We start from the raw sequence: 14,668 nt of genomic DNA, 5'->3' as shown, positions 1-14,668 counted from the left end.
ACCCAACTCTAGTGTGTAAACCTTATGGGTATCTAATTTAGTGTTTTTTTATGATTAGGTGTTGATTATATAGCTTAGTGGTGACGACCCGGCCGGTCGTCTTAAGAATTAACGTCCCAATCCTCTATTAACTACTTTTCCCATGTTTATTTCTGCTACTTTTATTTGCCGGGATGTTCGTTTTTGAGTTTCAAAGAGTTTTGGGACACTTAGTCCCTAAATGAGAGCTTAAGTGTTGGAAATTTTACCGTAGTTCGAACAGTGTGAAGACAGCCTCGAAATGGAATTCCGATTGTTCTGTTAGCTCCTTTGGGTTATTTCAGGCTTAGGGGCATGTTCGGATTGTGTTTTGGAGGTCCGTAGCTAATTTAGGCTTGAAATGTCGAAAGTCAAATTTCGAAATTTCCGATTCGATAGTGATATCTGAGGGTCGGAATGGAATTCCGGAAGTTGGAGTAGCTCCGTAGTGTTGAATGTGACATGTGTGCAAAATTTCAGGTCATTCGGACGAGGGTTGGTAGACTTTTTGATCGAAAGCATATTTTTAGAGTTTTGGAGTTCTTAGGCTTGAATTCGTGGTTGATTCGTCGTTTTGATGTTGTTTTAGGTGTTTTAAGGATTGGTATAAGTTTGGACAGCGGTATTGGACTTGTAGGTGCCTTTGGTTGAGGTCCCGGGGGCCTCAGGATGATTTTGGATGGTTGACGGAAGGATTTTGAGTTTGGAGTTGCAGTTGAAGCTATGATTTTTGTCATAACTACATCTACGGTTGAGAGGCCGCATGTGCGACTCTCGCAGATGCGGAATGCAGCCGCAGAAGCGGCCAATGAGGAAGGGGCCAGGAACCGCAAAAGCGGTATGTACCGCACCTCTGAGATCGCAGATGCGGATTCTGGGCAGCAGGTACGGCTGAGAGGTTTTAAGTGAGAACCGCAAAGGCGGTTCCCCAACCGCAGAAATGGTATCACAGATGCGATGGGTGGACCGCAGATGCAGGATTGCTAGACAGAACAAATAAATAGTTGCCTTCGCGAATTTGAGCTATTCTTTCACCATTTTCATCCGGGAAGTGAGCTTTTGGGGAGGTTTTTGAGAGGGAATTCAAGGGAACTTCGAGGAGGTAAGATTCTTGGAACCTAAACTCGTTATTGAGGTGATTTTTATCATTATAAACATGAAAATTTAAGTAAAATCAGTGATAATTAGAGGTTAGGGCTTGACTAATTAGAGACTTTTGAGTGATGATTTGAGGGGTCATTTGAGGTCTGATTTTGGTACTTTTGATATGACTGAACTCGTAAGAGTGTGAGGATTCTGCAAATGTAAATTTTACCCGATTCTGTGACGTTGGCCCCAGAGGCATTTTGGTCATTTTACCTAATTTCACGTATTAGCTTAGAATGTAATTATAGAATCAGTTACTTGAAGTGTTATTTACATAATGCAATTGGATTAAATAGATTTGGGCCATTTGGAGTCGAGTACTCGTGGCAAGAACGTGGTTTCAAGTTGATTTTGAGCCGGTTCGAGGTAAGTGGCTTACCTAACCTTGTGGGGGGACCTTCCCCTTAGGATTTGGTATTATTGTAAATTGAAATGCCTTATACGTAAGGTGAAGAGTGGTACTTGTGCTAGTTGGTGAAAATTCGATTTTCATTAAGTAATTACTGGTATGTTTTCCTTTCCTGTTTATATTACTTGCACTTTAAGCATGTTGTTAGCTTAGGAAGGCGTATCTAAGTGATTTAATTTCTTTAATTGATCAAACTGCTTTACCTAAATTCTGTGCAGCATGCTAGGCTAAAATTACTTGTTTGCCTTAATATGAAATTTGACATTTGCTGAATATTTTCTTGTTACTGCTGTGTATTTACATTTGGGATTGCGGATGTGGGATTCCGGTAGATCCCCTTTGTTTGTTTATTTGGGACTACGGATGTGGGATTCCGATAGACCCCTCGTGCATAGTTATATGGAACTACAGGACTGCACCCGGTAGATTCCCCCAGTACTGGGTATTTACATTTAGGACTATGGAACGGGATTCCGGTAGATCCCCGCACACTATGAGTTAGACTACGGGACGGGATACCGGGAGATCCATTGGATATGTATATTTGGGACTACAGGACGGTATTATAAGAGATCCCCGATTGTTATTTTGGTGCTGAATCGTATTTCTTTCTGTGTTTACCTTGTCTCTGTAATAGTTGTTGTTGCCCTATATATCTTGTGTTACATTAACTGTTGTACTTCATTTATACTGCTCTGTTCTATATTATTATATCTTATGTTTCATTTAATCTTAGTAGGACCCTGACCTTCCTCGTCACTACCCGACCGAGGTTAGGCTTGGCACTTACTGAGTACCGATGTGGTGTACTCATGCCCTTTCTGCGCATGTTTTTCATGTGCAAATCCAGGTACTTCCACTTAGACTTATCACGCTTGAGACGAGGCGCTTGTAGAGACTCCGAGGTATATCTGCCGCGTCCGCAGATCGAGGAGTCCCTTTCTACTCTCCCTATTGTATTAGCCCTTCTGTATTTCCTTTCCTTGTTAGATATTCTGGAGTTATACACTGGTAGACATTCCAAGGCTTGTGGATTCATGGTTTTCCGGGCTTTGGGAAAAATGTATTGGTTTTAAGAGTTAATATTGTGTATGCCGAGTGGCACTTTTAAATGTTGATTTATTACTCTATTCCTGTTTTAAATTGTTTTTTTTTGCAAATTTATTTTATCTTCCGTACATTAGGCTTACCTAGTCGTAGAGACTAGGTGTCGTCATGATGGTTCATGGAGGGTGAACCGGGCTCGTGACACTTAGTCTCTACAAGCCGATTTATTAGAATCTCGCTGATCAGTACGGAGACGTCTGTACTTATCTATGAGAGGCTATGTAACCGTTAGGAAATTTCCACTTCATTTGATTTTCCTGTCATGCAAGATTTTTGACATCACGATCCTAAACCTATGTCTTCCATTCTCTCACAGATGGTGAGGTCATGTACTACCGGAGATGACCAGGCACCCGTGCGAGCTACCATCGAGGTGCCACTAGCAGTTCCAGCCGGAGTCTAGGCACCCGTTCCTGAGCATGCTTGTTACATTGGTTCAGGCGGGATTGATTCAGGTTTTACCAACTACTTCACATATCGGGGAAGGGACCCAGACTTCCACCACCCCCACTCCAGAGTAGCGAGTTCTCATTGTTCAGGTTCCAGGTGTTATGGAGACATAACCTGTGGTCCCAGTTCAGAGGGTGGTGAGGATCTCTCGCCGAGTAGAGGATAGGTGGGTCTAGGAGAGAGAGGGTAGACAAGGTTAGGAGAGGGAGTATAGGGAATCTAGGAGACCTCGTAGACTGGAGAGGCCCACTGGTCCTTATATTGGAGGAAGAGTACGGCATGGTAAAGGTTTTGTGGGTTAGCCAGCTTAGTTTGCGTCTCAGACTTCACATAGTGTTTTAGGTGTTCAGGGGTCTTAGAGTACCCGTACCGTATAGTTCCCACTGCCACGTCAGTCGCGAGGTTGTTTTGAGTGTGGTGACAAACGCCATGTGGTGAGGTATTTCCCCAGGCTTAGGAGGGGTGCACCTCCACAAACTTCTTAGCCACAGCGTGCCACGCAGAGTTCTCAGGCTATGGTTACAACTCCAGTTGCTACCCCACCTGCTCATCCAGCTAGAGGTGGAGGTCGGGGAGGTAGAGGTCACCCTAGAGGCGGAGGCTAGGCCCGATACTATGCCTTTCCTGCCCTTACCGAGGTTGTTGCCTCTGATTCTGTCATCACAGGTTTTATACTGGTTTGTCATAGAGATGCATCGGTTCTATTCGATCCAGGCTCCACTTACTCTTATATGTCTTCTTATTTTGCTCTGCATTTGGGTATACCTTGGGATTCTTTGAGTTTTCCTGTTTATGTTTCTACTCCTATATGAGATTCTCTTGTTGTGGACCGCATTTATCGGTCGTGTTTGGTTGCTCTTAGTGGTTTTGAGACCAGAGCCGATTTATTGTTTCTCAGCATGATAGATTTTGATATTATATTGGGCATGGACTGGTTGTCTCCCCATTATGCTATTCTTGACTGTCACGCCAAAACCGTGACGTTGGCTATGCCAGGTGTACCGCGTGTTGAGTGGAGGGGTACTTTAGATCACACTCCCATTAGAGTTATTTCTTTTCTTAAAGCTCAGTATATGGTTGAGAAGGGGTGTGACGCGTATTTAGCTTATGAGATATTAGTATTTATACCCCTTCAGTTGATTCAATCCCAATAGTACAGGATTTTCCCGGTATGTTTCCAGCTGATCTTCTGGGCATGCCACATGCCACCTGATAGATATATTGATTTTGGCATTGATCTATTGTCGGGCACTCAGCCCATTTCTATTCCTCTGTATCATATGGCTCCTCCTTAGTTGAAGGAGTTGAAGGATCAGTTACAGGAATTACTTGATAAGGGTTTTATTCAGCCCAATGTATCACCTTGGGGTACTCCTGTCATGTTTGTGAAGAAAAAGGATGTTTCTATGCGTATGTGTATTGATTATTGCTAGTTGAATAAGGTTACAGTTAAGAACTATTATCCTTTGCCTCATATTGATGATCTCTTTGACCAGCTTCAGGGCGCACGGGTTTTTTCTATGATTGACTTGTGCTCAGGTTACCATTAGTTGATGATTCGGGAGCCAGATATCCCGAAGACTGCTTTCAGGACTCGGTATGGTCATTACGAGTTCCTTGTCATGTCATTTGCGCTGACCAATGCCCTAGCAGCCTTTATGCATTTGATGCACAGTGTGTTCCGGCCATATCTTGACTCGTTCATCATTGTCTTTATTGATGATATTTTGGTGTATTCCCAGAGTCGAGAAGATTATGAGCAACACCTGAGGAAAGTGTTTCAGACCTTGATAGAAAAGAAGTTATATGCTAAGTTCTCGAAATGTGAGTTTTGGTTGGATTCCGTGGCATTCTTAGGCCACGTGGTGCTAAGTGAGGGTATTCAGGTGGATCCGAAGAAAGTAAAGGTCATGTAGGATTGGCCCAGACCATCCTCAGCTATAGAGATTCGCAATTTCCTTTGATTGACAAGTTAATACCATCATTTTGTAGAGGGGTTTTCATCGATTGCAGCCCCTATGACCAGACTGACCCAGAAGGGTGCTCCATTCCAATGGACAGAAAAGTGTGAGGTGAGCTTTCAGAAGCTCAAGATAGATTTGACTACAGCCCCAGTTTTGATATTGCCTACAAGCTCGGGGTCTTACACTGTTTATTGCGATGCCTCGAGTATTGGCCTTGGAGAAGTTTTGATGCAGGACAGTAGGGTGATTGCCTACGCGTCCAGATAGTTGAAAGTTCACGAGAAGAATTATCTGGTCCACGACCTTGAGTTAGCTACCATTGTTCACGCCCTGAAGATCTGGCGTCATTATTTGTACAGGGTTCCTTGTGAGATTTATACCGATCATCAGAGCTTGCAGCACATGTTCAAGCAAAAGGACCTAAATTTGCGCTAGAGGAGATGGTTAGAGTTGTTGAAGGACTATGATATCACTATTTTGTATCACCTGGGCAAGTCCAATGTGGTGGCCGATGCCTTGAGTTGACGGGCAGAGAGTTGGGGAGTTTGGCTAATTTACTAACATTGGAGAGACCTATGGCGATGGATGTTCAGGCCTTAGCCAGCCAGTTTGTGAGATTGGATCTTTTGGAGCCTAGTCGGGTTCTAGATTGCGTGGTTTCTTGGTCATCCTTATTTGATCGTATCAGGGAGCGTCAGTATGATGACCCTCATTTGCTTGTCCTCAAGGACAAGGTCCAGCACGGTGATGCCAGAGATATGACTGTTGGTGATGACGGTGTATTGAAGATGCAGGGTCAGATTTGTGTACCCAATGTTAATAGGCTTCGGGAGTTGATTCTATGGGAGACCTACAGTTCGCGGTATTCCATTCATCCAGGTGCTGCGAAGATGTATTAGGATTTGAGGCAGCACTATTGGTGGAGGCGGATGAAGAAGGATAAAGTTGGATTTGTAGCTCGGTGCCTCAACTGTCAGCAGGTGAAGTATGAACACTAGAGATCGGGTGGGTTGCTTCAGCAGATAGAGATTCCGGAGTGGAAGTGGGAGCGGATCACCATGGACTTTGTAGTTGGGCTCCCACAGACTTTGAGAAACTTTGATGCTATTTGGGTGATTGTGGATCGGCTGACTAAGTCTACGCACTTCATTCTTGTGTGTACTACCTATTCTTCGGAGTGCCTAGTAAAGATTTATATCCGGGAGATTGTTCCTCTTCATGGTATTCTAGTGTCCATCATTTTAGATAGAGGTACTTAGTTCACATCGCGGTTCTGGAGGGCCATTCAGCATGAGTTGGGTACTCGGGAGGAGTTAGTACAGCATTTCACCTTCAGACGGACGGACAGTCGAAGAACACTATTCAGATTCTTGAGGATGTGCTCCATGTGTGTGTGATCGAGTTTGGAGGGTCTTGGGATCAGTTCTTACTATTGGCGGAGTTTCCCTACAACAACAGCTATCAGTCCAGCATTCACATGGCACCGTATGAGGCTTTATATGGTAGGCGGTGTAGATCCCCCGTGGGTTGGTTCGAGCCAGGCGAGGCTAGATTGTTGGGCTCAGACTTGGTTCAGGATGCTTTGGAGAAGGTCAAGGTGATTCAGGATAGACTCCGTACAACCCAGTCCCGACAGAAGAGTTATGCGGATCAGAAGGTTCGTGATGTTTCCTATATGTTTGGGGAACGGGTTCTACTTTGGGTTTCTCCTATGAAGGCCGTTATGAGATTCGGGAAGAAAGGAAAGTTGAGTCCGAGGTTTATTGGTCCTTTTGAGATATTGCGGCGTGTTAGGGAGGTTGCTTATGAGCTTGCCTTACCTCCCAGCTTGGCAGGAGTTCATCCGGTATTTCATGTTTCGATGCTCCAGAGGTATCACGGTGATCCATCGCACGTGTTGGATTTCAGTTCAGTCCAGTTGGGCAAGGATCTATCTTATGTTGATGAGTTGGTGACAATATTGGACAGGCAGGTTAGAAAGCTAAAGTCAAAGAATATTGCATCAGTAAAGGTTCAGTGGCGGGGTCAGCCGGTCGAGGAGGTGACTTGGGAGACCGAGCAGGATATGTGCAGCTATTACCCTCATCTTTTCACTACTTCAGGTATGTCTTTATTCTCGTTTAAGGATGAACGAATATTTAAGTGTAGGAGGATGTGACGACCTGACCGGTCGTCTTAAGAATTAATGCCCCGATCCTCTATTAACTATTTTCCCCGTGTTTATTTCTGCTACTTTGATTTGCCGGGACGTTCGGTTTTGAGTTTCTGAGAGTTTTGGGACACTTAGTCCCTAAATGAGAGCTTAAGTGTTGGAAATTTGACCGTAGTCGAAATAGTATGAAGACGGCCTCAGAATGGAATTTTGATGGTTTCGTTAGCTCCGTTGGGTGATTACGGGCATAGGGGCGTGTTCGGATTGTGTTTTGGAGGTCCGTAGCTAATTTAGGCTTGAAATGTCGAAAGTCAAATTTTGAAGTTTCCGGTTCAAAAGTGAGATTTTGATTCGAGGGTCGGAATGGAATTCCAGAAGTTGGAGTAGCTCCGTAGTGTTGAATGTGATGTGTGTACAAAATTTTAGTTCATTCGAACGAGGGTTGGTAGACTTTTTGATCGAAAGCGTATTTTTAGATTTTGGAGTTCTTAGGCTTGAATTCGTGGTTAATTCGTCGTTAGGATGTTTTTTTTAAGGATTGGTATAAGTTTGGACAGGGGTATTGGACTTGTTGGTGCCTTTGGTTGAGGTCCCGGGGACCTCGGGATGATTTCGGATGGTTGACGGAAGGATTTTGAGTTTGGTGTTGCATCTGAAGCTATGACTGCTGTCATAACCGCATCTGCGGTTGATAGGCTACAGGTGCGACTCCCGCAAATGCGGAATGCAGCCGCAGAAGCAGTAGATGAGTAAGGGGCCAGGAACCGCGGAAGCGGCATATGTACCGCACCTGCGAGACCACAGATGCGGATTCTGGGTCGCAAGTGCGGCAGAGAGGTTTTAAGTGAGAACCGCAGAAATGGTATTGCAGATGCGATGGGTGGACCGCAGATGCGGTATTGCTGGGCATAACATATAAATAGTTACCTTCGCGAATTTGAACTATTCTTTCACCATTTTCATCCGGAAAGTGAGCTTTTGGGGAGACTTTTGAGAGAGAATTCAAGGGAACTTCGAAGAGGTAAAATTCTTGGAACCTAAACTCATTATTGGGGTGATTTTTATCATTATAAACATGAAAATTTAAGGAAAATCAGTGGTAATTGGGGGTTAGGGCTTGACTAATTAGAGACCTTTGAGTAATGATTTAAGGGGCCATTTGAGGTCCGATTTTGGTACTTTCAGTATGACTGAACTCGTAAGAGTGTGAGAATTCTGGAAATATAAATTTTTCCTGATTTCGAGATGTGGGACCAAGGGGCATTTTGGTCATTTTACCTAATTTCGCGTATAGCTTATAATTTAATTGTAGAATCAATTACTTGAAGTGTTATTTACATTATGCAATTGAATTTAATAGATTTGGGCCATTTGGAGTCAAGTACTCATGGCAAAAATGTGGTTTCGAGTTGATTTTGAGCTGGTTCGAGGTAAGTGGCTTGCCTAACCTTGTGGGGGGACCTTCCCCTTAGTATTTGGTATTATTGTTAATTGAAATGCCTTGTATGTAAGGTGACGAGTGCATACTTGTGCTAATTATTGAAAATCCGATTTTCATTAAGTAATTACTAGTATGTTTTCCTTTCATGTTTATATTACTTGCACTTTAAGCCTGTTGTTAGCTTAGGAAGGCACATGTAAGTGATTTAATTGCTTTGATTACTCAAACTGCTTTACCTAAATCCTATGCAGCATGCTAGGCTAAAATTACTTATTTGCCTTAATATGAAATTTGCATTTGCTGAATAGTTTCCTGTTACTGCTGTGTATTTAGATTTGGTACTACGGATGTGGGATTCCGGTAGATCCCCCTGCATAGTTATATGGAACTATGGGACTGGGTATTTATATGGATTCCCCCAATACTGGGTATTTACATTTGGGACTACTGTGCATTTATATAGATTCCCCCAGTACTGGGTATTTACATTTGGGACTATGGAACGGATTCCTGTAGATCCCTGCGCACTATGAGTTGGACTACATGACGGGATCCCCGGAGATCCATTGGATATGTATATTTGGGACTACAAGACAGTATCCTGGGAGATCTCCGATTGTTATTTTGGTGTTGAACCGTATTTCTTTCTGTGTTTACCTTGTCTCTGTAATAGTTGTTGTTGCCCTTTATATCTTGTGTTACATTTACTATTGTACTTATTTATACTATTTTGTTCTACACTATTGAACTTTATATTTTATTTAACCTCGGTGGGGCTCTGACCTTCCTTGTCACTACCCGACCGAGGTTAGGCTTGGCACTTATTGAGTACCACTGTGGTGTACTCATGCCCTTTCTGTGCATGTTTTTCATGTGCAGATCCAGGTACTTTGACTAGTCCTATAACCCTTGAGGCGAGGCGACTGTTCTAGAGACTTTGAGGTATATCTGTCGCGCCCGTAGACCAAGGAGTCCCTTTCTACTCTCCCTATCGTATTAGCCCTTATGTATTTCCTTTCCTTGTTAGATATTCTGGAGTTAGACACTGGTAGACATTCCAAGGCTTGGGCATTCATGGGTTTTCGGGTTTTGGGAAAAATGTATTGGTTTTAAGAGTTAATATTGTGTATGATGAGTGGCACTTTTAAACGTTGTTTTATTACTCTATTCCTGTTTTAAATTATTTTTTTCCCGTAAATTTGGTTTATCTTCCGCATTTTAGGTTTACCTAGTCGTAGAGACTAGGTGTCATCACGATGGTTCATGGAGGGTAAACCAGGGCCATGACATTAGTTCATGCTTCAAATTTCGAATTATTGGTTGCAAATATTGATTCATGCATATTTGATTTAGTCTCTACTTGAGACAGAGGGGCCTAGTCTAGGATAACTTAGCTAACAAGAAATTAGGTTAATTGAGAGATTGATTAGCCTAATTAAAGGTTTCAAACTAGAGATACTAAGAACCCGACTTGAGCTCATATCAACTATTTTGTTTGATACCTATTTGGACTTGAGAAAGCCAAATTGTACAAAATCACTCTCTGACCGAGAGGTATTGAGTGGGTAATGTAGAGTTGAGAGCTATAATACGCCCCAATCAACAAAACAAGCAATAACATCTTTATCCCATTAGGAAAACACCTAGGTAATGGTCACAATCCTAGGCCTTTAACCCATTTGGAAAAATCTCAAAAACATTTATCTATAATCTATTTTCTTTAGCTTACATTCATTGGAGTAACAGTAGACGTAGAAAACAAAACTCTATTGTGGAAGTGAAATCTTAGATAACCCATTCACTTGCTTAGAATATATACTCCTAACACCCTCATAACTCCCAGTGGATTTGACCCCGACTCATAGTTGGGTAATTATTGTTGCATATAACCACATCATATCTTTTATTGAGGTGTGTTGTGGACGTCATCACTATGCAGGGTGATTCGCACTAGTGCATTTTGGTCAGTTATAAAATCTTTAAACTTAGCTTGTCTGACAAAATTTTTACTGATGCCACGCATTATGCCACGCATTAGTGTATTTTTCTATCATGCCCAATAACTACAAGTCTCTAAACTTCTTAAAGTCTGACGCATATTTGCACTGATCCGTCGCACTGTGCAAATCATTGGTACAAATGTCATAACCCTTGCGCTTTATTGTAACTTTCGTATGAAAAGCCGGTCTACAAGCCCCAGACGTAATCTCGATTTAATTCTTTGGCTTTTACTCGGTCTTCAAAGCTCTAATTAGTCAATTTAGCTCTAGAACATCTTCTTAACTCGGAATCATGTCCAATAAAATATATAATACATAATAAGTACAAATCACTATCATTTAAGCTCAACCATGTTCAAACTGCAGTAATTAGAGTGCAAAATGTGGCTAAAACACGTGTTCCTAGCCTACCATCAGCGTCGAGAAAACTGAGTATCTCGTGCCCGGCAGTCGTGTCGATTGTTCAATCAGTGTTAGGCCAAAGAAAGGAATCTTTTGGGCATGCTTCGTTTAGATCTTTATAATCCACACACTTCCTTAGTTTATTTACTTTTTTGGTACTACCACTACGTTAGCTAACCAATCCGGGTATTTAACTTTCTTGATAGATCCTATTTTTAGAAGTTTCGCTACCTCATCCTTGATAAATGCATATTTGATCTCGGATTTTGGCCTTCTTTTCTACTTAACTAGATGGAACTTCGGGTCTAAACTCATCTTGTGAGTGGATACCTTCGGTGGGATCCCTGTCATGTCAAGATGGGACCAAACAAAACAGTCGACGTTAGCTTTAAAAAAATCAATAAGTTTTTTTCTAAGCTCGGGGGTTAACATCGTGCCTTGGTATACCTTTCGATCTAGTATATGCTCGATTAATATAACTTGTTCCAACTCTTTGACCATCGATTTGGTGGCTTCGGTGTCATTAGGAGCTATGAATGATCTCAGGACATTGTAATTGTCCTTATCGTTCGCTCCTTGTTCTTCCTATGTCTCTGGTTTGGCTGAGGCTGGTATCAGTGATTGCTATTTAATCTCTTCTTTTTTTGGTTGGTTCCACTCTCCTCGATGTTGAAACCGCAGGCAGCAGGAGCACTTCATCGATAAAAAGCATTTTCCTTGCGGTTGGTTATTCTCCCTAGACCATTTTGACTTCCCCGGTGTGGGAAATTTCAGGACCTGGTGTAAGGTCAAAGGTACCGCCCTCATGTTGTGGACCCATGGCCTTTCGAATAAAATGTTGTACCTCATATCACATTCAATCACGTAGAACTTCATTTTTTGGATTGTCCCAGCAGTGTTTACCAGCAAAGTTATCTCTCCTTTCGTGGTCTCACATGCCATGTTGAATCCATTCAATGCCTAGAATATCGGTAAGATTTGATCCGGTAACCCCAATTGCTCTACGATCCTTGATCTAATGATGTTGGTCGAGCTACCTGGATCAATCAGCACACATTTAACCCGAGATTTATTGATAAGTATAGATATTACTAGTGCATCATTTTGAGGTTGTACGATGCCCTTGGCATCTTTGTCGCCGCATGAAATATCTCCCTCTGGAACGTAATCCCAGGTGCGCTTTTTCCTCGTAATAGATACTTTAGTGCATTTTATCATTAGCCCTTGGGGAACATCAATTCCCCCAATGACAATGATGATCACGTGTTGAGGCTCCTCTTGTTCGACCTGTTTGTTGGCGTCCCTATTTTTGAAGTGGTTTTTGGCTCGCTCACTTAGGAATTCTCGGAGGTGTCCATTATTTAACAGTCAAGCAACTTCTACTCTTAGCTGTCGGAAATCTTTGGTCCTATGACCGTAAGTGTCGTGATACTTACACATCAAGTTAGGATCTCTCTACGTTGGGTCGAACAGCAATTGTTGGGGCCACTTGGTCTCTTTGATGTGCCCTATCTTGGTGCCTCCCTACTCCTGAGTGACCTGCCGAACCCGTTCTTTCTCATCAACCCCCAGCCACTAGGCCCTCGATCATTTCTTTTTCTCATTCCTTACTAGGTGACGCCAAAATCTGTTTCCCTTTTGATCCCGATGTATGGTTGATATCGATCTCGAACCTGTCTTTGATCCTGATCAATGGCTCTCTTATATCTATCATCGGTCTTGCTACGGTAAACAGATCCAGAATGGGCCCTGAGTTGGTCATCCTCAACCTTGATCTTCGACTGGTACCTATTGTGGACATCGGCCCAGGTTACCATCGGTACTCCATCAAATTTTATTTTAGCTATTAAGAGGCCACGGAACTTCGAGTGTTGAGCCTTTGAGTGAATGTCTGAATGGACCAATCATCTACAACTGGTGGCAGGTCCATCCGCTCCATCTGGAATCTTGATATGAACTCCCTAAGCATCTCATTATCCCTTTGTTTGATCTTGAAAAGATTTGACTTTCTGGTCTCGACCTTGATGGCTCCGGCATGGGCCTTTATGAAAGCATCTGCAAGCATAGCAAACGAGTCAATGGAATTTGGAGGAAAGTTGTGGTACCATATCATTTTTCCCTTGGACAAAGTTTCCCTATTCAGCAACATCGACTCGATTTTGTCATCTTCCAAATCATTCCCTTTGATTGCACATGTATAAGAGGTTACATGCTCATTTGGATCCGTGGTCCCATTATATTTGGGAATGTTGGGTAAACGAAACCTCTTTGGGATAAGCTTCGGTGTCGCGCATGGAGGAAAAGGCTTCTGGATAATTTGTTTGGAGTCCGGACCCTTCAATATCAGGGGTGCTCCCAGGATCTGATTGACCCTGAAGTTGTATGTTTTCACCTTTTTGTCGTTTGGCCTCAATCTTTTTCTCGTCTGACTCCACCCGTTTTGTCAATGCTTCGAGCACCTTCATTACCTCTGAAGTTACCCCGGGCTCGACCACACCCAGTCTCTCGGTAATTTGTTTGTCTCTTTGGGTGCTTTTTCGGGATTTTTCAGGCTTGACCCTATTGGGGGCGTGGCTTTAATTCTGTAGTTGTGCTATTGCCGCTTGTTGAGCCTACAACATTTCGAAAATCAGTCGTAAGCTCACCCCATCACCTACACCTTCAGGCGCTTCTCAAGCTGTTGGTCGGGGTCTCCCATGAACAGTGCTTCGGGATCAGTTGGCAAACTGATATTGATGGCCACCTGCGAGTTAGCATCGACCGGGTTGGCGGCTGGGACACTGTTAGGATCGGCAGGAAGCACATCATTATTGGGCACTACATTATTATTTTCTCCGTGATGGCATGACTCAACGTTAACGTTCAAGTGAGCAGACTGAGAGTTTGACATTTTTATGCTGATCTAAATTATGATTTTAAAGAACAAGCGTAAAATAGGGTGTATTATGGAGATTCGTACCAAATCACCACTATTATCCTTAGCCCCACGGTGGGCGCCAAACTATTTACCCCAAAAATGAGTAACAATTAAATTTGTACATGGTTTAAAAGATACATGATTTAATTCAATAAGAAAAATTAAGAATAACAGATAGATGAATTAAAGACAAAATAAATGATCAAACCAATTGCAATACGATGACCAAGCCTGATCTTAGATTGAACAGTGGAATTCGTCTTCAATCGGACCCTCAGTGCAAATTCGGTCGTGAGTTAAGAAAAGAGCAAACAAGATGCCTTGAACAGTCTAGAAGACAAAAGTAAATTTTTTATTGCTTTGAATTGTGTGTTACAATGTGTTAGACTAAAGAAAAGCTTCCCTTTTATATAGTAGGAGAACTTTAGTGCTAGTACAAGTATAAAAAAAGGTAAAAATCTTCTTCTTCTTCCGGTAATTGTTGATCTTTAACTGATATTGAACGGGATTCGCGTTGCAATGTCCGATTGAGGGCGAATATTACGGGCCTCTATCCATCGTGCATAACCGTTCACCGCATCTTCGATGTCCAGAAGCTATACTTGATCCGGGATGAGTCGCTTTACCGCGTCCGATCTTAGATAGATCGTACATTCTTCCTG

This window comes from Nicotiana tabacum, chromosome 10 (genome assembly GCF_000715075.1).
Source record: "Nicotiana tabacum cultivar K326 chromosome 10, ASM71507v2, whole genome shotgun sequence".
Classification (NCBI taxonomy): domain Eukaryota; kingdom Viridiplantae; phylum Streptophyta; class Magnoliopsida; order Solanales; family Solanaceae; genus Nicotiana; species Nicotiana tabacum.
Note: the sequence above shows the minus strand (reverse complement) of the source record.